Genomic DNA, 25,767 nt, shown 5'->3' on the forward strand with positions numbered 1-25,767 from the left:
TCTGGGGCACAAGGTTAACGAAATGTTCACCAGCAGTCCCTCCCCAGGGGGAGTGATCTTGATTCAGATGGACAATATGTAGGTAGTCTGGTACGTCAACAAACAAGGGGGAACCCAATTTATCCAGTGGTCAGGAAGCCATGAGGCTGTGACAGTGGGTGATGTCTTCCCTACATTTTATTGTGTCAGTGTATATCCCATGGAAATCTAATTTGTTTGTTAACAAACTGGGCAGGTTGTTTTTCTGCCTCACAAGTAGCTTCTAAATCAGTCAATGGCTACCGAGAGTTTCAGTTGCTGGGTCCAGCCTTAGTGAAATCTGTTTGCTACACCTTTCAACACCAAGTGTAGCAGCTTGTTTACTCTGATCCCCCAGGAGGGAGGGCCACTGAAGGATGTTCTGTCCCACTCTCTTGTTCACTTTCCTGCCCTTTTCTCTAATATCAAAGTTCCTTCAGAAGGCAATTTGGTGCAAGGCAAAATCGAATCTCTTTGCCCCTTTTAACCTCCAAAACTGATCCTGATTACCGCATTCTAGACTCAAAGTTATGGTTCTCTTTTCTCTGGCCTCATCTGATACACCCACACTAGGAACCAGACTCCCTTCCATACTTGGTTTCTCACCTGTCCAGCCAGTCTTACCCAGACATCAAATCCCTTAATCTGACTGCTTGGTTGCTCCACTTTCAACAATGTCCAGACATTTCACGCTTTCATCCTCTGTGCTCCATATCTTATCTTCTCCCCAAAAACTAGCTACAGAAGAGTCTATAAAATTTAATGGAAAAGGTTTTCCATTTAGACAGGGTCTAGATCCCTTTTTAGCTATGTTATCTTCTATTTTGGAATTTTTAGCAAGTATGTTTCAAGACAATGCTAGCTTTTCCACCATCAAGGTTCAATTGGCAAATATTTCCAAATTTCATGTGGGAGATAACCATTCTCCTATTGCTTTGTTGAAGTTATCCAAGGCCTTTTTGCAAGAGACTTTCTTTGCCCAGCTTTAAGTGATCCCGTTCCACCTTCAGATATTACCATTTTACTTTGGGTCCTAACCAAGCTCCCTTTTGAGCCTGCTACTTCAGTGGAACTCAGATTTCTTTACTGGAAAATGTTTTTTCTAGTGGCAGTTACCTCATCTATGAGAATTTCAGAACTGCAGGCTATGCCATGTAAACCTCTGTGTTTGTGTTCTACAAGGATAGGGTTTCCCTTTGGACTAATGCTTATTTTCATCCTAAGGTGGCCTCAGAATCTGCTGTCAGTCAGGCCATTCATTTTCCAGTTTTTCTCCTTCATTTTTGTTAAACAAAAGAGAGTATACCTTGCATTTTCATCACCAGTTGCAGCTTTATTTACATAGCACCAAGAATTTCAGGAAATCTGATCAACACTTTCTTTCCTTTTCCAAGGCTAAATTGGGAAATTGTGTTTCCAAGGTTACAATATCCAGGTGGCTGTTCCACTGCATTTCCTTTGTTTACAAAACCAAGTGGTTGTCTTTGCCTCACAAACCAGAAGCTCATTCTACTAGAGCAGTTGCAGCCTCTGCAGCCTTCTTTGCTAGAGTGCCTACAAGTGACATTACTGTCCCTACTTTCTTTTCTCATTACAAGGTAGAACTACAGTCTAGGTCCCAAGCTTCATATGGCTCCACCATTCTCTGCAATATCCTTCCATGAGACTTCCTAAGGTTAATAGCTTTGGACTCTATCCCATTTGTTGATGTGGATGAAAAAGACAGTGCATTGGGTAAGAAAGGTACGTACCTACCATAACACTAGATCTGTATTGCCCTCTTTCTTCCATCTCAATATTTTCCTACCTCCCTCCATTCCCCCTTACCAAATTGGCACTTTTTTGGCTTCTGCCTGACTGTATCAAACCTGCTTGAAGCTTTGGCTTGTGTTACTGTCTGGCACTGTGTTCTGCTTTCTCAGATACTCCTTTTTATTCTATGATATTTAGTCCAGGTGGGAAACTTTTCATATAGGTAGGAAAAGTCGATATGAATATTTGTAAAGGCATAGGCGGATTATTGGTAGAGGGGAGGATCCTGAGCCTTGAATTTCAAAATCTGAAGCTACCTGCATCTGATCCAGTCAGATGTTACTTACCCAATAATTGAGATTGATGGAATAAGACAACACAGATCTAGTTTTTTGGTAAGTACATAATTTCCATGTATGAGTAGCAAAGTTAAAGATGTCACCATTTTAATCAAAAACAAATTAAACACCTGCTTTAGGGATCTCAGTCTCTTTTGTAAAGTAAATAGCACATGTTGGAGGGATAGGTATGTATCACAGAGAATACCACTTCTATGAAGCTATCTTCTACTCCACATAGAGTACTTTCCTTACTGTAGTCAAACTTAATTTGGATGAATGGTTGGATAACCACAAATTCTCATCTGATTTAGCATCCTTGCCTATTGTAGAGTGGAGAAACATGCAAATATACCAACATATACTAGATTGGCCTGTCTCTGGGTTACTCATATGTAAAATATAAGGGCTGAAATCTACCAAGGGAATGTAATGCTAGGCGTCTTATGACCCTGAAATATCAATAGCTTAGGAAGTATGTATGAACCTAGAAATAAGTAAAAAAAGAAATAGTAATGACATGTAAAGAATTTGTTGACATCCATCTTATCTATGTGAAAGTACATTCAACGAACATAAATACATAACATATGCTAAATGAACAATAAGATACAGTTTTGACAGTCCTTTGGAAGGAAAGCCAGCGCCATATTTTGTTCAGCAGTAATGTGCAGATTAAGTGATAGAAAATATGAGACCGTGGCAAAAAAAAAAAAAAACACATCTAATGTTGCCCCTTTCATTCTTCCTCAATGTATGGGTTACAGATCCAACCTTGCATCCAGTTCAGCCACATTTCACAGACTTTCGGATTCAACTCTCGAGCTCCTTACTCTACCCATAATGTCCTAGTCTGCCCACAATATCTCAGATCTCATCTGCCACCATCTCGCACAGACACAGATCCTCTCTGAGCATCTTATTAAGTCATTTGAGTTTTTTTGGTGAGTTTTCCTTCAGAATCCTTTACATTTAACTTTCTAAATGCTCCCTCTTCTTTTCGTAGTTTTAGGAGTCTGTACCATTAGTCCTTTTTACCTTTCTGAGGTAAACTTGTTGCGTACTGTTGTTGGTACCATCTTTGCTATTACTTTACCTTTTCTACTTCTTTGTTAGGGTATGTTCGTCTACCATTGTTGGTAGTTTTTCCCTTTCCTAACAAAAAAAAAATCTTTCTTTTAGAACTATGGCCGAGAAGCTAACAGGATTTTAAAAAGGCACTTCCTGAAAGCACAAAATCTCAATTGGATGCCCACAGAGAGTGCATTTACTGTCTACAGGCAGCATACCTTGACACAAATTTCTGTGGTTGGACTGCTTTCAATTTGAGAACTATTTCAGATAGTTGGAACAAGCTGATTCTCAAGAGATTCTTGCCTTCTTCTTCCTTCTCCAGAGCTCAGACCCCAGCAAACATTCTAAGGTTCTGTTGGCGTATAGGAAAAGGTCCCCCTCCTAAATTACCAAAGACATCATCGACTTCTATAGCCTTGAAGATCTTTGGATCCTACTTCTTTGGATCTGAAGAGAAAAACTTTCAATCCCAAGTCTTTGGATCGAATAGTTATTTCAGACAAATCTCCTTTACAGCTGTCAGATCCAAAACCTTCAGATCTGACTTCTGGCATTTCTAAGACTTCTAGAATTCATTTACTTAAGTTCGTTATTGATCACATTTCTCCATGGCTCCATTCCCCCCTCATATAAATTACTTCAAGGAAACACTTTAGTCCTCAGTCCACTACCTCATCTGTCAGGTCCTCAGGAGTCTTTCCAAGGATGAAGTGGATAGAGTGATGAGAAAACCCCCCAGAGCTCAGATCCAGATGTGGTTATACTGGCTTTGTCTCCCATCAGATCTATGAGCCTTCTCCTTTTCCAGTCCATCCTTTGGTTTTGGAGCCCTCATATCCAAGAGTCCCAAGAGATCTGGTGTCAGAGCTGAAGAGGGTGACCTCTTTGACTTCGATGGTTTCCCTGACTAGTTCTGTTCCTCCTCCCTCAGATCAGGATGAGGTCGGAGCTGAAGCATCTACACTGGATCCAGGGAGCCAGAATCTACAGTGATGATATTGGAGCCATCCTTGCCCCTCAGAGCCTTGACAGTAGATAGCTTGAATCCAGCTCCCTCCTCGAGACATGGTTTCTGACAGAGTAGTTTCTTGTCTACCTTGGAAGTTTCAGCTTTAATGGGATTGGCCACTGCTTCTCCTGGTCCATCTGCCTTCCAGGTAGTGGCGAGGGTGTTCTGTCATCCAAGAGACCTGGCCTCTCACACCTCTTTGGAAACCTACATCTTTACCCCAGTGAATCCAAGCTCTGATCCCAGCTGACCTATTCTGCAGGGACATCCAGTGCCAACTAGCATCCAGATAGTTCCCTTAGAGGAAGTATCATTCTGTTCAGACACCTGTCCAGAGCATCCCACTGTGGAGGTTTCCCATAAGAGAATATTCAAAAGCAGGCACATAGATTTCTCCTTAGTATCTGTCACAGAACATATCAACTTCAATGAAGTGGAAGGTTTCCCCAGATACCACCTGACAATGTCTAATTTGGAGAGATTTTGGAGATCCTTAAGCAGAAAGGTGATTGTTTCTCAGATAATCCTACATCTTAAGTGACTCCTCTGGCAGATGATCTCATTGACCAAGTCTCTCACTGGGCATGGAAGGAATCGGATTCTATTGAACTAGTCCCACATCATCCAGATAGGATTTTTTTACTTCCAGAAGACAGACCTCATTGGAGCAAAGGAGTCCCTGTTGATGCTATGGTTGTTGTAGCAGCCACAAAAAAGGAGCTAGCAGAGCAGAGCTCCTCTGTCCATCCCCCTAACAGAGAGTTGAGGGTGTTGGACAGATTTGGAAAGCACATGTTTGCTTCAGTGACCATTGCTTTGAGGTCCCTAAATTATTTGGTGCAATTTACAAGGCTACAGAGGGATTTGACCAAGCAACTCTCCAAATCTCAGAGTCCATGTCTGCAGAGGACTATAAGAGATCATCCCCGCAGCTGTCCACTCTAGTATCAATTTCTAATGCATCCATGAGGTTGATATCTCATGCTGCAGAGGGTACCTCACAGGTGACCGGCTCAGGCATTTCCTTATGGAGACATGCCTGGATCTGGTTATGTAACTTTGCAGAGCTCTTCAAGTCTTCTGTCATCAGTGCTGCTTTTGATGGAACACCCTTGTTTGGCCCTTCTGTGAAAGAAACACTTTCCCCCAGTAAGCAGAAAGAGAAGAGCCTGTCTCCCATAGGAATTCACTTTTCTACCCCTCAATGATCTTTTTCACAGAATCAAAGGGTAGGCAAGAAAATGTAGTTTTGTAAATCCCAGTGATCTTTCCAGGATTCACATGGAGACAATGCCTTCAGAGGTAAATGGAGAAGATCAAATGGAAGATGCCATCCTCATGGCAGAGGAGGCCAGCAAAACTAGGGATGTCCTTCAAGGATGCATCTGCAGTCCTTACAAATGGGTTGTCCTGTCGTCAGGCAGCCCTTCGGTCGGCCGGATTCCAAAGTCTGGGTCTGGCTTCGGCTGGTGTCGCACTTCACCCGACGTCATAGCTGCAGTTCTTCGGGTATAAAGGCATCAGCCGACGCCATTTTCCTCAGTCTTTCTTGCCGTGGCGCAAGCAGAATCTGTTCGCAAGTGCCGGTCGGTCAGATCCAGAGATTACTACTACCGAATACTACTTCGAAGACTTCTATAAAGCTAAGTACCCCGTTGGGGACTCTTTCTTGCCTCAGCCGATGTCAGAAAAAGTGAATAACTGTTTAACTTGTGGGAAACAAATACCTCATAAAGATTTCCACTCTTACTGCTTACCTTGTTTAGGCCCAGACCACGACGTAGCAGCTTGTCTAGCCTGTGCTTCTTTTAACTGAGACTGAGACTTTAACTTAGACGTCGGTCGGAGTTTGCTGAGCAGTTTTACGGCTCTGATTTTGCTTATATTATGCCGTCGGATCCTCCGACTACACAAATATCCAAAAAACGCAAAGAAAAGGACCGACACTCACGGTCCGCGGTTTCGGCCGAAACCGCGGTTAAGCAAACCGCGAGTGTCTCGGTTTCGGCCGAAACCGAGCAAGCGGTTCTTTCTTCAGCCGAAACCATGCCTTCTACCGAGGCCCCTTCTAACCTGGTAGAATCGGCTTCTGAAATCCAACCTGCTGTTGTGGTTTCTCAGGAATTATCGGACACTATTCCCTTGGATATATCAACCCCTGCACGTGGAGCTGCTAGGCCTCCTGCAGCCATGTCCATTAAGGCTTTTGCCAGGGCTAAAGCAGCTAAAGCTACTAAGACTGTGCCTGTTAAGCCCCCCTCTCACAGGCCCAGCTCCAGTTCCCAAATGCTTTCTCTGGCAGAGGATCTCATTTCTTTAATCAGGGGATCCCAACCTCATCCAGACAGGGCCTCTCATCCATCTCCAGAGAAGAGACCTAGAGCAGAGCCCCCTGAGCCAGTGTCCACGAATGATTCCTCTGATGATTCAGACATTACAGACCCTCCAGAGGCTCCTTATTCCCCTTACGAAGACTCTGATGCTGAAGAGTCGATCCCTTCTGCCTCTCCACCTGAGGAATTTTCCTTTGGGGAAACCTTACATGCCATGAGGGAACAATTTCAGTGGCAGGGCCAAGATTTCTCAGACTCCAGGAAAAGGCTTAGAACCTTTTTGCATTTACCACAACATAGGCCTTTACCTATACCTCCAGTTCTTTCTGTTGTAGATGATGCATTTAATGATGCTTGTACTGCTCCTGATTCATTACCTCCAGCCCCTGCTAAGCCCGATAGGTTCTACAGGGTCCCGGACACACATCACCATTTATACAAGGCTCCTTTCGCAGATCCCGAGACTATCTCCCAGGGGCCTAAGGCAGTAGCATCTACCTCTGCTAAAATCCCTCCCTCTGAAAGGGAATCCAGGTCCTTAGAGAGATGGGGTAAAAAAGTATACACCTCTGCTACTCTGTCAGCTAGGGCCTTGAACTGTCAATTTCATATGATCCAATATCAGGAGTTTATACTTGATCAGTTAACTAAAAAACTGTCCTCTGATGAACCTTTAGATAAGAAATATGTTCAGGAAATGGTACATAACATTCAGCAAGTTAGTAACCATTCTTTAAAATGCGGCTATGATGCACTGGAGGCTTCCTTTAGATCAGCCATGACTGGCACAGTTATCAGAAGGCATGCATGGTTGAAAGAACAGGCCTTACCGGACCATGTCAAATCAAAACTATTAGATGCTCCCATGGACAAGGTCAATTTATTTGGTTCTCCTGCACAGCAGGTACTGAATAAAACGGAAGAGAAGGCAAAATCTGTACAAACAGTGAAAGACTTCTTACAGGTCCAACCTCCAAGGTTTAGCAGGAACTGGCCCTCCAAAAATTGGTCCTTTCCAGACTCCTCTAAAGCACAGAGAGGCAGGAATAGGCATTCAAGAGGCAGAAATCAATCCAGGGGTGCCTACAGGGGACGCCAGTGGCAGGGCAACAACCAGCGAGGCACAGACGTAGCCACCACCACTGCAACAGGACAATCGCAGTGACTTGGCTCTGGCACCGCCTACCAGGGAACAACTAGCAGCACCCTTAGGCGGAAAGCTAGCCTTATTTTCAAAGAACTGGCATTACATCACAAGGGACAAGTGGATTTTGAAAACTATAGACCAAGGTTACAGGTTTCATTTCCATACTTTACCAGGAAAAAGAGGAATGCCAAACCTACCACCAAATCAAAAGGCAGAAGCTCTAAAACAAATAGCTCAATTAGTAAGAATGAGAGCTGTGGAAAAGGTACCATCTATGGAACAAGGAAAGGGATTTTACTCCAGACTCTTCCTGGTACCAAGAAAAGAGAAAATGGAGGCCTATTCTCGACCTGTCCGCTTTAAACACATTCCTCATTGTTCCAAAATTCAAAATGCTGACTCTACAGCAGCTTCTTCCCATGCTGGGCAAGGAGTCTTGGCTGGTAACTCTAGATCTCAAGGAGGCATACCTGCACGTCCCCATACGACCAAATTGCAGAAGATACCTCAGATTTCTTGCAGGATCAGAGCATTATCAATTCTCAGCATTGCCCTTTGGCTTATCTACTGCACCCAGAGTGTTCACGAAATGCCTGGCATCAGTAATCGCTCATTGCAGACTTCAGGGAATCCAAATTTATCCCTACCTGGACGACTGCCTGATACAAGCGGACAACAAAAACAAGCTAACAGAAGACTTACAAAGAGTCATTTACTTGCTGCAAGCCCTGGGATATACAGTCAATATAAAAAAGTCAAGGCTGATACCATCCCAAAGAATAACCTTTTGGGTGCAGAGCTGGACACATCAAAGCAGATGGCATTCCTAACTGTAGAAAAGCAGGAACAACTTCCTCTCTACTTCTTGGCATTAACAAAGCAGAACCATCTAACAGCAAGAAAAGTACTGCAAGCCCTGGGCTTCATGGCATCCTGCATAATTCTGGTCCCTCATGCCAGACTGCATATGAGAAAGCTACAGTGGTACCTGAAGAATTTATGGTCTCAACACAAACACAGCCTAGAAACCAAAATTCCACTAATACCATGCCTGAAGCAAGAGTTCCTATGGTGGGCTCAGGCCTGTCAATCAAACACAGGATTGCCCTTCTACAGCATTCAACCAAGCCAAACCATCACAACGGACGCCTCAGACCTCGGTTGGGGGCCCACATGCTGGACAAGTGCATACAAGGCTTATGGACTCAAGATCAGCTGCACCTGCACATAAATCTAAAGGAAATGCTGGCAGTAAAATTGGCAATCCAGACATTCAGACCATTTCTCCAAGAAGGGCAGTTGATGATAAGGACAGACAACACCACAGTTATGTGGTACATCAACAAACAGGGAGGCACACATTCATACCCTCTATGCCGGATGGCACTGGACCTATGGAATATGGCTCTGAGCTACAACATTCAGTTACAAGCAATTTTTGTACCGGGAAAAGAAAACATTCTAGCAGACATATTAAGCAGAACTACCACGGATGCCCACGAATGGATGCTGCACCCGGACATCTTCAAAGCCATCACAAGAAAATGGGGACTACCACAAATAGACTTATTTGCATCCCCACTCAATCACCAGCTAAAGAAATTCTGCACAAGGACGTACCACCCACTTGCTTGGAAGGTGGACTCCTATCTTTCAGTTGGAAAAACCTGACAGCATATGCATTCCCACCACTTCCTTTGATGCACAAGGTGCTATTGAAGATCAAAGAGGAACGTCCAAGGATCATTCTGATAGCTCCAGACTGGCCAAGACAACATTGGTACCCATTACTGAGGAGCATGTCTCGGGAACAAATGTGGACACTACCCCTGATCCCATTGCTGTTAACACAGAACAACTACAACATCCTGCATCCAAACCTGAAAACTCTGCAGCTGACTGCCTGAAACATTACATAAGAGCAATTAACCCAAATTTATCCCAAAGGGTTAAAGACATTATCCTTGAGGCTCGCAGACCTTCAACAAGAAAGAATTATGCAGCAAAATGGAAAAGATATCTCATTTGGAGTACTGCAAAGGGAAAAGATGTGTCACTGGTAAACATAGCCAACATCCTGGAGTACTTGGCAGAGCTCTTCCATACAGGCCTGTCCTATTCTTCCATCAAGATACATGCATCAGCTATTTCGGCAGAATACAGCTTGGATCCTCCTGTCTTCTCACATCCTCTGCTCAGGCATTTTCTGAGAAGAATTAAAAATGTAAAACCTCCTAGGAAACCACCATTGCCAGCATGGGACTTGAACTTTGTGCTAGAAAAATTGACACTTCCTCCTTTCGAACCAGCAGCAACAGCAGAATTACAATACTTATCCTGGAAGACTGCTTTCCTGCTGGCAATCACCTCAGCAAGAAGGGTTTCTGAACTACAGGCATTAATGGCAGTGCAACCCTTCCTGATCTTCCATCAAGATAGAGTGTCCATGAGAACAAATCCTACATTTATGCCTAAGGTGGTATCCAGAGTGTCTTTAAACCAGGCTATCCACCTACCTACATTCTTCCCCAACCCACAGAACAGGGGAGAAAGACTGTTGCATACCTTGGATGTGCATAGACAATTACGCTACTACCTGGACAGGACCAAGTGCAATAGAAAAACTGACCAGCTTCTGGTAGCATATGCAACAGGAAGGGAAGGAAAAGCAATTTCAAAACAGACAATCTCCAAGTGGATAGGAAATTGCATTAGATTTTGTTACTCCTTCCATGGAAAGAAAACTCCAGAGAACATCAGGCCTCACTCCACAAGGGCTACAGCCACTACTACAGCTTTCTTACGAGGGTGGCTACCAAGGACATTATAGAGGCTGCTACTTGGACCTCCGTGCATACATTTGCCAAGCATTATAATTTACCTTTATACTCTAGATCCCGAGCAGGTTTTGCCACTGCTGTTTTGCAAGGGATCCTAACTACACCATAATCTCTTTTCCTCCTCCCTAGTTTGGCTATGGTATTCTACCCATTTGTAAGGACTGCAGATGCATCCTTGAAGGACATAGTACAGTTTTGTACCTACCATAAATGTAGATGTCCGATAGGAATGCATCTGCAGTCAGGATTACCCACCCCTTCCCGTCTGTGGTACTCCTAGGGTATTTGCCATCTTTTAGCTAGCTTGGGGGGGATCTATTATGGTGTATTTGTTTGTATATATGTACATACATGCTTATTTTATGTGTTTGCTCTCTACTATTTGGAAACATTGGCATTTATCCAAATTTAGCCATCCAAGAGGGCACCTGGCATCTGGGGCAAGAAACACTGAGGAAAATGGCGTCGGCTGATGCCTTTATACCCGAAGAACTGCAGCTATGACGTCGGGTGAAGTGCGACACCAGCCGAAGCCAGACCCAGACTTTGGAATCCGCTGACCGAAGGGCTGCCTGACGACAGGACAACCCATTTGTAAGGACTGCAGATGCATTCCTATCGGACATCTACATTTATGGTAGGTACAAAACTGTACTTTTCCAAGATTCCTTTCCAGATAGACCCTTTTAGCACTGCTGAATGGCTACCCAACTGCTCACCTCTGGAGGCAGTAGGGGGACACTTGTCCTTGCACTCAGACATCTGTTCTTCTACAAAACAAGATTATTGGGTGATAAAAATAATATCCAGAGGTCATTCTGTACTATTTTTCCAGATGCCCACATCCAAAACAAGAAAGTTTCCCAAGGTTCCACCCAGTCAGTGAGAAGTCACAGCTCAAGAAATTCAGAAGCTGCTGAACAAAAGAGTCATCAGGAGATTCTGCCAGTTCAAAGAAGATTTAAAACTTACTCAAGGTTCTTTTTAGTGTCAAAAAAGACAAGGGACCGGAGATGAATTTTAGATCTAAGCAATCTGAACCAGGATGTGAGAAAATTGAAGTTCTGAATTGTCATGGTTCTGTCCATTCTACCTTTTTACACAAGGGCAATTGGATGTGCTCAGTTGATCTTCAGGATGCCTACTATCACATCAAAATAAATGGACACTCCCAAAGAGCTGCGCTTTCGGTTGAGAGACAGTTGCTATTAGTTCAGAGCCTTGCCCTTTGGACTCACCACAGCCTCCAAGGGGTTTACCAAGTGTATGGCAGTGGTAACAGCTCATCTGAGACTGCGTAGATTCCAGGTGTTTCCATACCTAGACTACTGGCTCCTCACTGCCTCAACCAGGAATCTACTAGAGCAGTCTAGGGACTATTTGCTCCAACTTTGTCAAACACTAGGCATTACAGTCAACATTTCTAAATCTAATCTAAAACTGGGTACAGAGCCTGGAGTTCATTGGTGCACAGTTAAACACATTTGATCAGAATGCTTCTCTGCCTGCTCATCATACAGATGCAACCAAGTCCTAAGTTTAGCAAATTCTTGCTCATTCTGTTCCCCCAGCCAGACTGCTCCTTCAGACTGTAGGTTCAATGGCAGCCTTCATAGTGTTATTTCCATTAGCACATTACTGTTATGTATGTTCTACAATAGACTATAGCTGTTCACTGGTGTATTTTACGATACCCCCTATCCTTCCCAGTCAAACTTATTTGGCTAGAAAAGGAACAATCTTCATTGGTAGATTCAGTTGGATGACATTAACATAGGTCACCCTTTTGTTCTGTCTCCCCCAGTGAACACTGTGACCACAGCCACCTCTCAGCTGGGGTGGCAGCCATTTCTTGGGAAGGACAGTCCAAGACATGTGGTCCCATCAAAAGACCAGTTCACACATCAGTATTCTGGAGATGAGAGCAGTCCTATTAGCAGTGCAGGCATTTCAAGATTATTTCTATCTGGGGATTGTTGTGATTCAAATTCAGAACATATATGTAGTCTGGTACATCAACAAACAAGGGGGAAAACAATCTTATCCTCTTTTTCAAGAAGCCATGAGAGTGAGGCAGTGGGCAGTCTCCTACAACTGCTTCCTAGTGGCAGTGCATATTCCAGAGAATCCAGCATACTAGTGGACAAACTCAGCAGGTCCATTTTGATGCTTCACAAGTGGTGTCTCAATCAGTTATTGGCAGAGGAGATTTATCATCATTGGAGTCAACCTTGCTGCAGTCTCTTTGCTGCTTCCCACAGCAACCAGTGCAGCAGGTACTTTGCCCTGATCCCTCTTCAGGGGGAGTCACCAAGAGATACTCTAGTCCACGTTTGGCCATTCAGTCTCCTTTACTCCTATCCTCCACTTCCTCTAATCTGAAAATTCCTACAGAAAGCCAGTTAGTTGAGGAGCTTGTTTATCCTCAGTGCTCTCTTTTGGCCTCCTGTGGTTTTCCTTCCTTTGGTCTCATCTTTGTTATCCTCCTTGGATACTGGACCCTAATCCAGACCTTCTGTCACATCCCTCAGGGATGGAGCTTCCCAGTATCCCAGGCCTCATCCTAACCATATGGTTTCTCCTGTTCCACTAATAGCTAGACAGCCCAGGCTTTCCTTCCTGGTTTGTCATATACTCGTGCCCTCCCAGAAAGACTCTACTAAAAGGATTTACAAGAGTAAGTGGAAAAGATTCTCAGTTTGGGCTCTGAAAAAAATGATATTGATCCTTTTACTGCCCCTATTTCTTCAGTACTGGAGTTTTATCTTATCTTTTTAAGTAAGGTGCTAGTTTGCCCACAATCAAAGTATATTTGGCAGCCATATCAAATTTTTACTCATTAGACAATGTTTGTTGTTTGGCTGCTTCCAAGTTGGACAAGGCTTTCCTAAAGGGCACCTTCTTACTCAGATCTCCAGTGAAAGATCTGTCACCTCCATGGGATTTAACTGTAGTATTTCAAGGGTTGACCCAACAACCTTTTGAACTGTCAGAATTTGTAGTTGCTATTATATCTACAAAACAAGTCTCTGAACTCAAGGTTTATCATCCAAATCCTCTTACATTGTTTTTCACAAAGACAGAGCTACCTTACAAAGCCAATCCTTCCTTCCTACCAAAAGTAGCCTCTGAGTCAAACATCAATCAAATGAATCATTTACTAGGCTTCCCTACTTTTTTTTAATATTGTTTTTAAATAAGGGAGAGTACATGCTACATCTCTATGTTTCTATTTACACAGGATAAAAAATTTCAGGAAAACAGACCAGTTGTCTGTCTGCTTCTTATCAAGTAGGCTAGGATCTCCAATTTCTAAAGTTACTTTGGCCATATGGATAACTAATTGCATTTCCTTTGTATGTTCTCAACAATGTCTATACCTACTAAAATCATCTAAGGCTCATTCAACTAGATCCATAGCCACCTCGTCTGCCTTCTGGTCTAGAACTTCCATCGAAGATATTTGTGCAGCAGCCACCTGGTCTAATACCTTTATTGCTCATTGCAAGTTACACAACTTCTAGAAACAGATCTGCTTTTTGGTTCAGCAGTTCTCCAGAATATCATTCTACGAGGGCCACCAAAGATTCATGTAGATGGGGACTCTGTCCCATATGTTGAGGAAGACTGAAAAGGACGATATCAGATATTAAGGTTATGTACTCACCATAACTATGCATCTATGTTGTCCATTTTCATTCTTCCTCAATGCCCCTCCCTCCTTCCTGTCATCTTCTGGAGTGACCTGATATATTATTTTGGAATCTGTTGCTCCAGGTTGAGCCTTGGTTCTATTACTCTTCTGTTTCTATTTTTATATCTTAAGATCTTTAAGGGAGAAATCTCAGTGTGAGGTATTGTGGGCAGACTTGGCATTTTGAGTGGAGAGAGGAGCTTGAGTGTTAGATCCAAAAGTCTGTACAATGTGGCAGATTTGGATTTGAGGTTGGATGTGTAACCCATACATTGAAGAAGAATGAAAATGGACAACACAGATGCATAGTTATGTTGAGTATATAGCATTAATATTCTTAAAAAAACATTATATTATCATTTAGAAAATGGGCAGATCTCACTGAAAATACACAACTGAAGAACAGTTATTCTCCAACAGAGTATTAATATGTGAACAGAGTCCAATATCAGAGCCAAAGCTTCATGGCAGCATATTAAGACACTGTGAAGCATAGACTAATTAAGAAACAAACAGCTGCTGTCTTGTTTATTGTCACTAAAACTGGCAGCTTAGTGAACATAAGAAGAGTAACTAAAGTTAAAAAATAAATGACTGGATTAGCAAAGGAAACTGCAGCAGCAGTTAAATTAGTTGCTGCTGTCATTTGTTACCTTTTTTGCTTTACTTACATAGGATAGGAAAAATTAAAGAAAAAGTAATACAGAGTTCAGTGGGTGTCTGTGTGTGTGCTTATTTGTGTGTCTGAGAGAAGGGAAATAGGTAGAAGGAGAGAGCCTGTAGATCTCAACTAATTTTCTCAAGATTTCTGGACAAAGCCAGTAATAATGGGGGTACAATGAACCAAAACTGGGGAAAAAAGTAATACCTTAATTTATTTAAAGATGACAGAGCAAGAGTTGTTTTTTTCAGCATGCTTTTTCCAGAATAATAGCTATGACACTGTAGTGTCTGGATTATTTACCTGACTGTAATTCTTAGAGATTTAATAGAAAACTCATTCGTTCCTCAAGGGACTGAGCGGAAATGTAAGGAAAAGTCTGTTGATGATCTGCAAAATCAGGTAGAGCTTTGAGGTCTTTGTGCGTGTGTATCCATATGGGAGAGAATTTGCACTGTATGTATTTTTCATTCCTTTGAGCACAATGAGGCATTTGAAGTTTACACAATTAAGAAAGTGGCTGTAATTGCTAGGCACATTCATTTTCTGTTTTTCTCTGTGAGTCTGTATGTATATGCACTTTAAATTCTTAAGATACATATGTATATTTTGGATGTAAATTACACCCTCCGACAATAACTATATGTCATACTGCAACTGTGAAACATTATACAGAGAAACTATTTTACTTCAAAAATATAAAACAACTGTATGCACTAATAATGAAAAATATTAATCAACTTAACAAACACTTTTCTAGAACAATGATGCCCCTCCAGGATGGGTATTATGGAGAAGTAATGGACCTTACAGTGGTGGAGATGCAACACCCCTGGGCAACCCATTATTTCTCCCAATAATGCCTAAATTTTTAGGCACTATTGCGTGCATATTAGGTGAAACTTTAATGTGTTCTTGAGGAGGGATTACTTGTCATCAGTCAATGTGATTCGAGTGACAGGATAAAGTCTGGTATATGATTGTTTTTACAAGCATCTTGGGAAAATTGGGGTCAAAGCAATTCTTTATGTGCATTAACATTATAAACTTAAATTAGGAAATCGCATTATAATGAATAGGGAAGGGGGTGTATTAATCAAGCCTATATCTGAATGGTAACTTGCACTGTAGGGTGAAAAAATTAAAAGCACCATAAATATGTTTTGTGAATACAGTGAGGAAATACTGAAAGACGAGTGCTTCTTGCTTGGAGTTGAAAAGAGAGCATGACAGGTGTACTGACTTATCATGGAAACAAAAGAATGCCGATGCCTGGAGAAATTCATCACACAGGACACTGAGATGCTACTGCAGGCATACATTATGTATGTATGTATGTATACAAGGCAGGCAAATCTTGGACTAGGGTAACACAAACAAGGCTTTCTGCTGGTTGGGTGTGGCAGGGACAGTTTCAATGATTCTTGCAGTGCTTGGTGACAACAGGACACTAGTATAGGTTAACTTCAGGGGTCACTGACATCATCCAGCATGCCATACCCAAGGCTTAGGAAATCAACAAGGACAGACAGGTCAACCATTGGGAGCAGGCCCTAAACCCAGTGGGCGGTCATGGAATCAGAGAAATTCCTGGCATCCCTCTGAGGTGCACCAAGAGAATGCTGATATCTGGTGGTGGACTGAATGTGCAAGCTGGGCTGGTGACAGCTGCACTGAGAAGTAGTGCATGCACAGCAGATGATAAAAGATTTGAACAAGGGGGAGTCCTGCAAGACTCTGATCCTATTGAGGCCATGGACATTAACCATTTCAGTTGCATAACACTGCTTCCTAGTTTACTCAAACATGGCTCTTTGCAGATATTTCATCCAAGGACATCAGGGCTGCAAAAAGAGACACACTACACCACAACCTACAGATGCCCAAGTGTCTGTATAGGGGATACCTAAGCACATGCTATTCTTGTTGTGCATTGCATAACATTTCTGTCTGATTTACTCAGACATGCCCCTATGCATGTATGTCATCCAGTGACATCAGGGGTGTAGTAGAGACAACCTGCGCCACAAACTATAACTGCCCAAGCATCTGTAGAGGATGCCTCTGGTGGGTAGTGGAACATGCCATCCCTATAGGACATTGCCTAGCATGTTAACATAGTTTATTCAGATATATGCATCAGTAATTCTGTCAACAACAGGGCTGCTCCACAAGGTATATATGTGCCTATAGGCAATATATATTCTTGGCATGTAGCAGGTTTTGAGTCATATGGTAATGGCTGTCACACATGTGTACCACTGGTAATTTATCTGTATGTATTCAGGTTTCCACTGGAAGAGAATCACTCACAGCAAATTGACAGTAATGCCACCATGCACCTGGATCTTATTTATTTATTTATTTGACATTTGTTTACCGGGAAAGTCTGACTGGGCCAGAAAGTGCCCATTTTCAGTGGATGCCTGGGGAGATAACTCCACAATCACAATCTTTCAAAAATCAAGTACAGATATTTGAAATCACAAATTATCATATAAACATAAGAGTAAAAATGTAATGAAAAAAACATCGAACATATGTTTCATAGTAAAGTGCAATGAGTTACAATAACATTAGTTGGAGAAAATATGTGATGAAAAACTCAATAATCATCTTATTTATTACATAGAGTATCATGTGATAAATGAGACCTGAGATAATTCTAATAAGATATTTAAAGAGATATAAGAGATTGCATGATTAGAGACAATGAGGGGAAATTGAGCTGTGTCTTAGTATGAGAGATGGTGTTCATATTATGGTTATAGAAGGAAGAAGGGTGGCAAGAAAGAGATTATAAGAAGGGTGTCTTTAGGTAGCTTAGGTGAGTAGGGAGGAAATAGAAAAAGATAGAGGAAAGGTCTGTACAGATGAAGTGGATGTGATAAGTTAATGGGAAAAACAAAAGAAAGGAGTGGAGTAGGAGATTGGAGATGGTTGTGAAGTGTGGTTTATGTTGAAGGGGGTGAGTGAAGTATAGTGAGCAAGTTCAGCCAGGATCGGCACAGAAGCAGGTCCAGTATTTTGTAAAGAATCCTTTCTATGGAACATTTAAAGGTGGATAGATTAGAAATATAGCTTTGGTGGTCAGAGGTAAGGAGTTCCATTTTTTGCTACTGAGTATGAGTATAAGCTTTTCCCAGGGGATTTATTTGGTTTATTTATGGTGAGACATTTTGTCTTCTGATCTAAGAGTTCTTTTAGGGAAATACATGTTGATTAAATGGAATAAGACTTGGGCAGACTAATGGTTTGTGTATTGTTAAAAGTTGAATGCCGGAGACGTGGAGGGGGAGGGCCAGCCAGCTAAGGGTATGCTGAGCTTTACAGTGATTGGTAAAGGAGGATGAATTAGTAGCAAACTTGGCAATTTTGTTGTAGCAGCTTCCAAGTGTGCTTTTTATGGTGATTGTAAATCGGTTAGAAATGGTGGTCCATACAGTAGAAAGGGCAGAAAGTAGGTTTTGGCTAAATTAATTTTTGTGGGTGTTTCTGTATAGCATGCCTAGCTAGTTTTAGGTATTCCAGGGGAAGGTTGTCAGGTGAGGAGGAACAACTTTTTAGTTTATACAAAAGTTTTTTTATGGGAGTTATAGAAACTGGTTGAATAGTGGAGTTGTCTGTATGTGTAGAGGTTGGAGTTCGATGAGTTTTGTGAAGGAAATGCACTAGGGTCTAAGGTAGGGGACATTAGCTGGCCCACAGTGGAGTAAGTAGCAGGAAAACAATTTGTTAAATTGCAGCAAGACAGGAGGTAAGACAAGTCCTGATAATTGTAAAGACAGTAAGACACGCTGCTAGATTGCTGATAACATATGCCTGAGCTAACTGTAACAGGCAGTATTGTGGAGACTTAATTTTAAAGTTGAGTTAAAATGAGTAGACAATACTACAGTTGTGATAGCTTGGGATATTGCTATTCACCACAATCTTGTTCTCAAGTAGTTTATATTCATAGGTTCATTAGTAGCTACTTGACTTGTAGTCCAGGGAACTACTGAGGATCCTAGCCCAAATTCTCATTTGCCCTTAGGCAGGGTCTAGTTAAGTGACTTGTTCAAGGTCATATGGTATGCAAATGAGTGCTGAGGAACTCAAACCCTGTACCACAGGAACAACAGCTCACATCCTTAATCCTCAGCACCAATTGCCAGAGATAAATTTAATGGCAGATTATCTGAGCAGATCCAAGGCAGACTCTCATGAATGGATGTTGATCAGGGAGGTCTTCCTTCAAATTATCTATCAGTGGATAACTCCTGTGTCGATCTTTTTACCTGCACTCTGAACAGAGAGTTCTGGAACTTCCCTTTCCAAGGGGTTGATAGTGTCTGCTTTCCAGTGCTTCTAAGTTTTATGTAGGAAAGCACTGCTGGTCTTTAGGAAAGGGAAGTTCTTATATCCCTTCCCTCTCTTTCCACTTATTCTGAAGTTCTTTCTGAAGATATAGAAAGTCAATCCAAAAGTGTTTCTGTTGCCTCTCCTTTGGCCCAGACAACACTGGTTCTCATTTCTTTTTTTTTTTTTTTTTTTTTTTTTTTCTTTTTTTTTTTATTTAGGCAATGACAGTCACCACAAGTTACCTCACAGGATGAACCTGGTCACACAAGAAAAGGATTCACTCATTCATTCATTCATTCATTCATTCATTCATTCATTCATTCATTCATTCAGACAAATGTAAAAACTCTAAATCTGAGCATTTGGATGACAGTCTTCTAATCCCATCAGGTATGTTTGCTCTAAGGGCATGTAACAGGTAATAAAGGATGCAAGGAAACCTATGACAAGAAAATCTTACATTTCCAAATGAAAACAATTTTCTACCTGGTGTCATAACAGAGAACAGGAACCTTATCAAGTGGATATACCTATTATCCTCCAATATTTGTGTAAGCTGATCTACTCAGGGCTAGCATACATGTCTGTCAAGGGACAGCTGTCATCCATTTCAGCCTGATTACCTGCGGACCCCACTCTTTCCTGAAGTGATGAGGTCATACATTTCCTAAAAGACATTCTTCGTATGACACCCCCCCCCCCCCCAAAAAAAAGTCCATTCCTCCTCCTTGGACCTGAACTATGTCTGAGAAAAAAACTAACCCTTCCTCCTTTAGAACCATCTCTTCAGCGGTGTTGTTGCAGAGCTGTCATATCAGGGGGGTTCCCCCCAATGTCAAAGGAATTTATTTTTTTCTGCTGATAATTACAAATGTTAGTAATTTAAAAACCACGAATTCACCAGTAGGACTAGTAGACACAAGTTTATTTTTCAGGTTAAGTGCTTTCATCAAAGTAAAATTGACTTCCTCGGGACAATATACAAACAGTCATGTGGATTTAAATATATTACACCATCACAGGATAGGTGAGGAATCCCACCAGTCAAACAAAAGATCTCTTGAATAAATTAATACCTTAAAGGCATACACTATAAACACTAAAAATACAATAAAATACATTTATGTAAAGAAATTATATAAAATTAAACCCTTTCCGCTCTTTCTTTTAAAGCAGGCAAGATAGATATAAAATCATTTAATCCTGGACACAGATTAGCTGCCAAACGAAGCTGCCACATCAGTTCCCTCTTGTTTAAAGTGTTTTTAATTTTAGTTAGTAATTTTATAATTTCAGTCACTTTTTTAAAGTATTTTTATTTGCAGTAAGTGTTATTGCCAGTGAGGTTACGTTGATAAATCTAATCAGTGGTTAATAATGGGCATGGAAAACTGGCCATTGAGATTATTAGCTAACTATACTTCAAATCTGTTTTATGTTCATGGGAAAATGTTAGTCCAGGTGACTTAGATGTCACATCCAGTCAGATTTTTCTACGCTATCAGACTTGAAAATCTAACAAAATTACATCTTAGCTCTTAACAGTCAATGACTGTGCAGAATGTCCCTGAATTTGCTTCATATTGTTGGTCTTAATGTTTATAGTTTTGGTAGCAAATCATTAGGTTCTTAAGTAGTAACCAGTTATGCATCCAGAAAACCACTGAGGAAACAAGCTCAGTTTTCCCATTTGCCCTAAAGCACTCTCTCATTAACACTGGTTAAGTGACTTACTCAAGGCTACACAGTAGGCAAATGAAAGCTGAGGGGTTCAAACCACAGAAAGCAGCTTATTAACAATTTATAGCCTTAATCCTCTGTGTGTAGTGCAAGACTCTACACATGGGGTGCCAATATGTTCATAGTTCTGCATGATCCTCCAAGACATGTCAGTGCTTCAGCTATCACTACCAGCATCAGTGTGAAATCCCCTCCACAGGAGACCATACAGCTGCATATCACTGCAGCAGTGCTGTCAGCACAGTGAGTGACCTTGTACTTATCATGTATTACACACATGCTGTGAAATAGCATCAATACATACTGCCAAGGATGCTGCTGATATGGACAGCCCAAAACAGTGCACATAAACTGTAAGGTACTTGCTATGCATACATGCATACATATGTTGTCATGCTACAACTACGGCTCGCATACTAGTCAACTCCATCAGGTCTAAATTATCTTAAGGGCTGCAGTCATTAAATAAGGACAGAAATTTGATTTTCAAACTTTGTATGAATCAAAAATGAAAACAATTGGAAAACGTGTTATTCTAGCAACTAAGTATGTTAGAAAAAATATAATCTGTCCCTGATTCTTGAGCTAAGAAATTGACAAGCATGACTATAGTCATCTTGAAAAGTGATTTAGCAGGGAAAAATTATCCAGTGCATAAGTACTTAAAAAAATCACTATAACATTTCAGAAACACACAGCATCAACTGAAATGCACTACTAATTCTGAATGAAAAAACATGAACAAAATAGGATGATGAAAGTGAAAACAGGAAATACAGTGTAAAAAGAGAAAGGAAGTATAAAAGTATTTCGTCTTTTCCCGGTTAGGGGTTGCCACAGTGGATCTCCGGTCCTCTTATGATTGGCAGTGGATTTTTACAGTGCTGAGTTGCCAGCCTGGCACCCAATCTTCAGAGAAGGCACACGTATTCACACACCTACCTGCATGTCTTTTAATGTTCCGTCACTCGCGGGGAGGACATGCAAACTTCACACAGAAAGCACTCCAGCCGAGAATCGAACAGGAGAGCCTCTTGCTGTGAGGAGACAATGCTAACCGCTGCACTTGAATTGAAAATAGTCCCCATAGCAACTGAAAACAACTGCTCTAACTTTTTAGTCAGGTTACAGGCTCACAGATACAAATGTAGTAGAAAGATTGTACCAAACATTGTTTCACAAAATAGGTAAATTTGAACATACAGTACACAAAAGTGAATTACAGCATGGATAGAGATGCATGTTAAAATAGAAAGAAAATGAACAGAAAAATTATAGAAACCCAGTATAATAAAGGCAGCAAATATACTGTCAAGTAAACCAACTTAAGAAAAATGAAGGGGGTGGTGGAACATTGCTGCTTTCATCTAAGAATTTTACATTTGTGGGGAGTTTTCATCACAATGATTGCCTTTGTTAGTATTTTTAAGAAGCATCAGATAAACCAGTTTAAAACTGCAGTGGGAAAGAATAACTGCTTCAACATATATGTCTTTCATTCCTTGGAGTTGTCAGTGGAATTATTACTTTTGCAAAAATGTTTTTCAGGCAGTGTTACCTATAAAACAGTCTCATACACATGTTTGTGAAACACTGTGTTACTGACTCATTCACTTACCAGAAAACAGTTGTAGTGTTAGCTAGTACTAGCACCTGCTTATAAATTGGTCTGTGTAATAGCACACAACATATTGAGACCTTTAAATCATGACTGTAAGGACTTCATGCCAAAATTCAACAAAATTAAAAAGCTGTAACCATATATAGCAATCACCCCTTTTGTTAACATGAAATGAGGAACTATTTTACATTAAAATGCAGTACAGAACATATATTCATATACATAAACAACCAATTATAAAATTCAGACTGCAAAAAAAATGCTTATACTCAGTGTCTAAGTGCTGTAGGCATTTGGGGTATGCATGGTACAGATATTACAGCACAGTCTTGCTTTGCAAGGTACTCAGCCTTTGGGCTCCTGCCTGACAACACCACTAGACATCTGTTCCAAGCATATGCTGTCATGCTCTCGCTGCTTTTGTTGAAACGGGAAAGGTTAACTCACTTTGTTGATTCCCATTTTGTCATTGTAGTGGCAGGGGTTATGTGCAAGATTAATAAACTAGCAAGGTTAAGGATTTTTCTACTTTTCCCTGCTGTTGGGCATTCATAGAGTTGATATATTTAAGTTGCAGGGAGTACAGGGTGCAGGAGAGCAAGAACACTTGCTTTTCTGTGTGCGTGTGCGTGTGCGTGTGTGTGTGTGTGTGTGTGTGTGTGTGTGTGTCTGTGTGTCTGTGTGTGTGTGTGTGTGTGGGTGTGTGTGTGTGTGTGTATGTGTTCTTTTATACTAAACATTCTGTTGCTTTAATTTCTTCGACAAAATGTTAGCCAATATAGTGAGATACTATATACGGATCCTGATATTTGGTTGAATGACTGGTTCATTGATGAATCACTGAATCCAAATGATTGAAAATACATTTAGTAGATTGACCATGTGGTTGAAAAGCCATTTCGCTGAAAGTGGCATAGTTTGATATAATTTTGTAATACAGAAGTAAAAACATATAGAAATGTGTAAGGAATCTTTAGATGGTGACTCAAGTTACTAAAACTTGATTATTGTAGGCTTGGTTTACATTCATTTTATGGCAGTGATTCCTTTTGTGTGGTTTCTCCATGACAGTTTGACCATGGAGTTAATATAGTTAAGTGACAGGGTGCAGGGAGGCTTTACTCCTGCAAAAAGTATTTTTAAACATTTTCCCTTGTGTGATTTTGAGTATGATGTTTCCATTATTTGGAATTTGATTAAGTGGTGTTTCAGTGAAATGGGCTTATTTTTTAAATATTAAATATGCGGCGATTTGTCTTTCAGTGAAATGGTCCTTCAGCCAGTTGCCCTGTGTATAAATAATCTGCATGTATATCTACTGTACGCATATACATTATATATTTATAGACTGAAAAATAGATACAGAAAAAAAAGAAGAAAGAAAGAAAAACATCACAAACAGTTCAGTATCACTGAAATGCATTATAGCACTTGTTTCAGTTTTTTTTCATTGATTCCTGATGGCTATAAACGTGTTTCTAGTCCAGAAAAGATTTTGATCTTCTAGTGTTCATGTACCAGTGTGGAGGAATATAGCTAGGAGATCGCTAGATGTGCTATAGAAAGCAGTGGATGGCTTTCAGGAAAGAAAACAGAAAGAGGAAGAAATAGGGATTCTTATCTTTGCTTCAGGCTGAACTCTCAAACCAATTACGTAATATCATTCCTGTCTGAAGAAATGGCATTCGAGGAATAGGCACACCAGTTATTAAAGAATTCTGGTGGATAGTTTTCTGTATTATAGGTATTCTAGATGAAAGAATGGACACCTGCCAGTGGCTTGAATTGGAGGTGGGGACTTGACCCTGAGAAGACTGGCTCATCCACTGTCATATTATCCTGAGAAGACTGACTCATCCACTGTCATATCATTTTAAGTGACATGTATAGCTATGTTAGGTAAACATATGTGATAGACATCAAAGGTGGTTTATGCAGTGGTAAAGCACATTTATGGTTTGCCCTTCCTTTCAATTCTTGATTGGTCCAAAAGACCACTCACTGTTGCCTTGACCTTGTGGTACTTGGTCTTGGGACAAGGCATTCCCCCATGTTACTGACAGTGTTTGTGTGTGAATGAAGAAACAATGAAATTTGTTTTTTCTATATCATAAAAAAATACAGAATGATAAAGGATGGGGAACAGAAAATACACCCCTGGAATTCCACATGTGTCACTGCTGGACAGGGGCATCAGGTACTGACTTGTGGGAACATGAGCTAAATTCTTGGCTAGGCTTGTAAGGACCTCAGGGCCAATAGCCTAGTAACTTCCTATGATCCTATGATGCCTTGCTGCAAACAGTTAAGTGATCTGATGGTATCAGTGATAACTAATCTTATGGATATCTGGAGCACCACATTCTTGGCCATAGCTGTAAGAAATCTAGTGATCCTGTCACCACTGCAGCTTTAGATGAGCCTGTGAAGGAAGAGCACTAGTGGAGGACACACATTATCTTTCACTCTCTTGCCTTGCCAAAGCTGCACCTATGTTATGTGACCCTTCATGTGGACTGAATCAAAAATGCATAAGAAGTTTGTTTCATCATTCAAGTATATTAACAAAAGATTACTGGAGGAAATTAAAGTGCTTTCTGCCTGGACATATACTTGTTATTTTATATTTATTTTTAGTATATGCCTTTCTTGTTTTATTGCATGTATTATTTTAAGTGTCCTTTATATATATATATATATATATATATATATATATATATGCACATACATTTGTTACTGCCTTTTTGGCTTGAGTCATGGCTGAAATGGATCCATTTACATTAACATTTAACATTCCACTTACATGGTTAATAAAACCTTTCACTTTAGCTATACATGTTTTAATTTATTATGAGAAATTGCACAAACTTAGAGCAACACATTGACCCCTGCCCTAAGTAGTTTTAACCACTTAACAATGACAGGAGGCAGGTTTATGATGGAATTTACTCCTAACTGGCAATATTTGATCAAAATAACAATACACAAGGATCAAGAAGCTTTGTCAGGGGGGGCGTGGCCAAGGATGAACACAGGATAGCAGCAGATTTCTTCAGCTCCACCAATTTCATTACATTGACAGGAATTAATTACTTAAAAAATTAATTCTTGAAGTAATTTTCTTTCTAAATATGTTTGTTTTATATAGTTCTTGAACTATATCTAAAAAAGAAAGGAAATCTTAATAATATTCCTG

Source organism: Protopterus annectens, chromosome 10.part0 (assembly GCF_019279795.1).
Source record: "Protopterus annectens isolate FY-2018-M chromosome 10.part0, PAN1.0, whole genome shotgun sequence".
Lineage (NCBI taxonomy): Eukaryota > Metazoa > Chordata > Ceratodontiformes > Protopteridae > Protopterus > Protopterus annectens.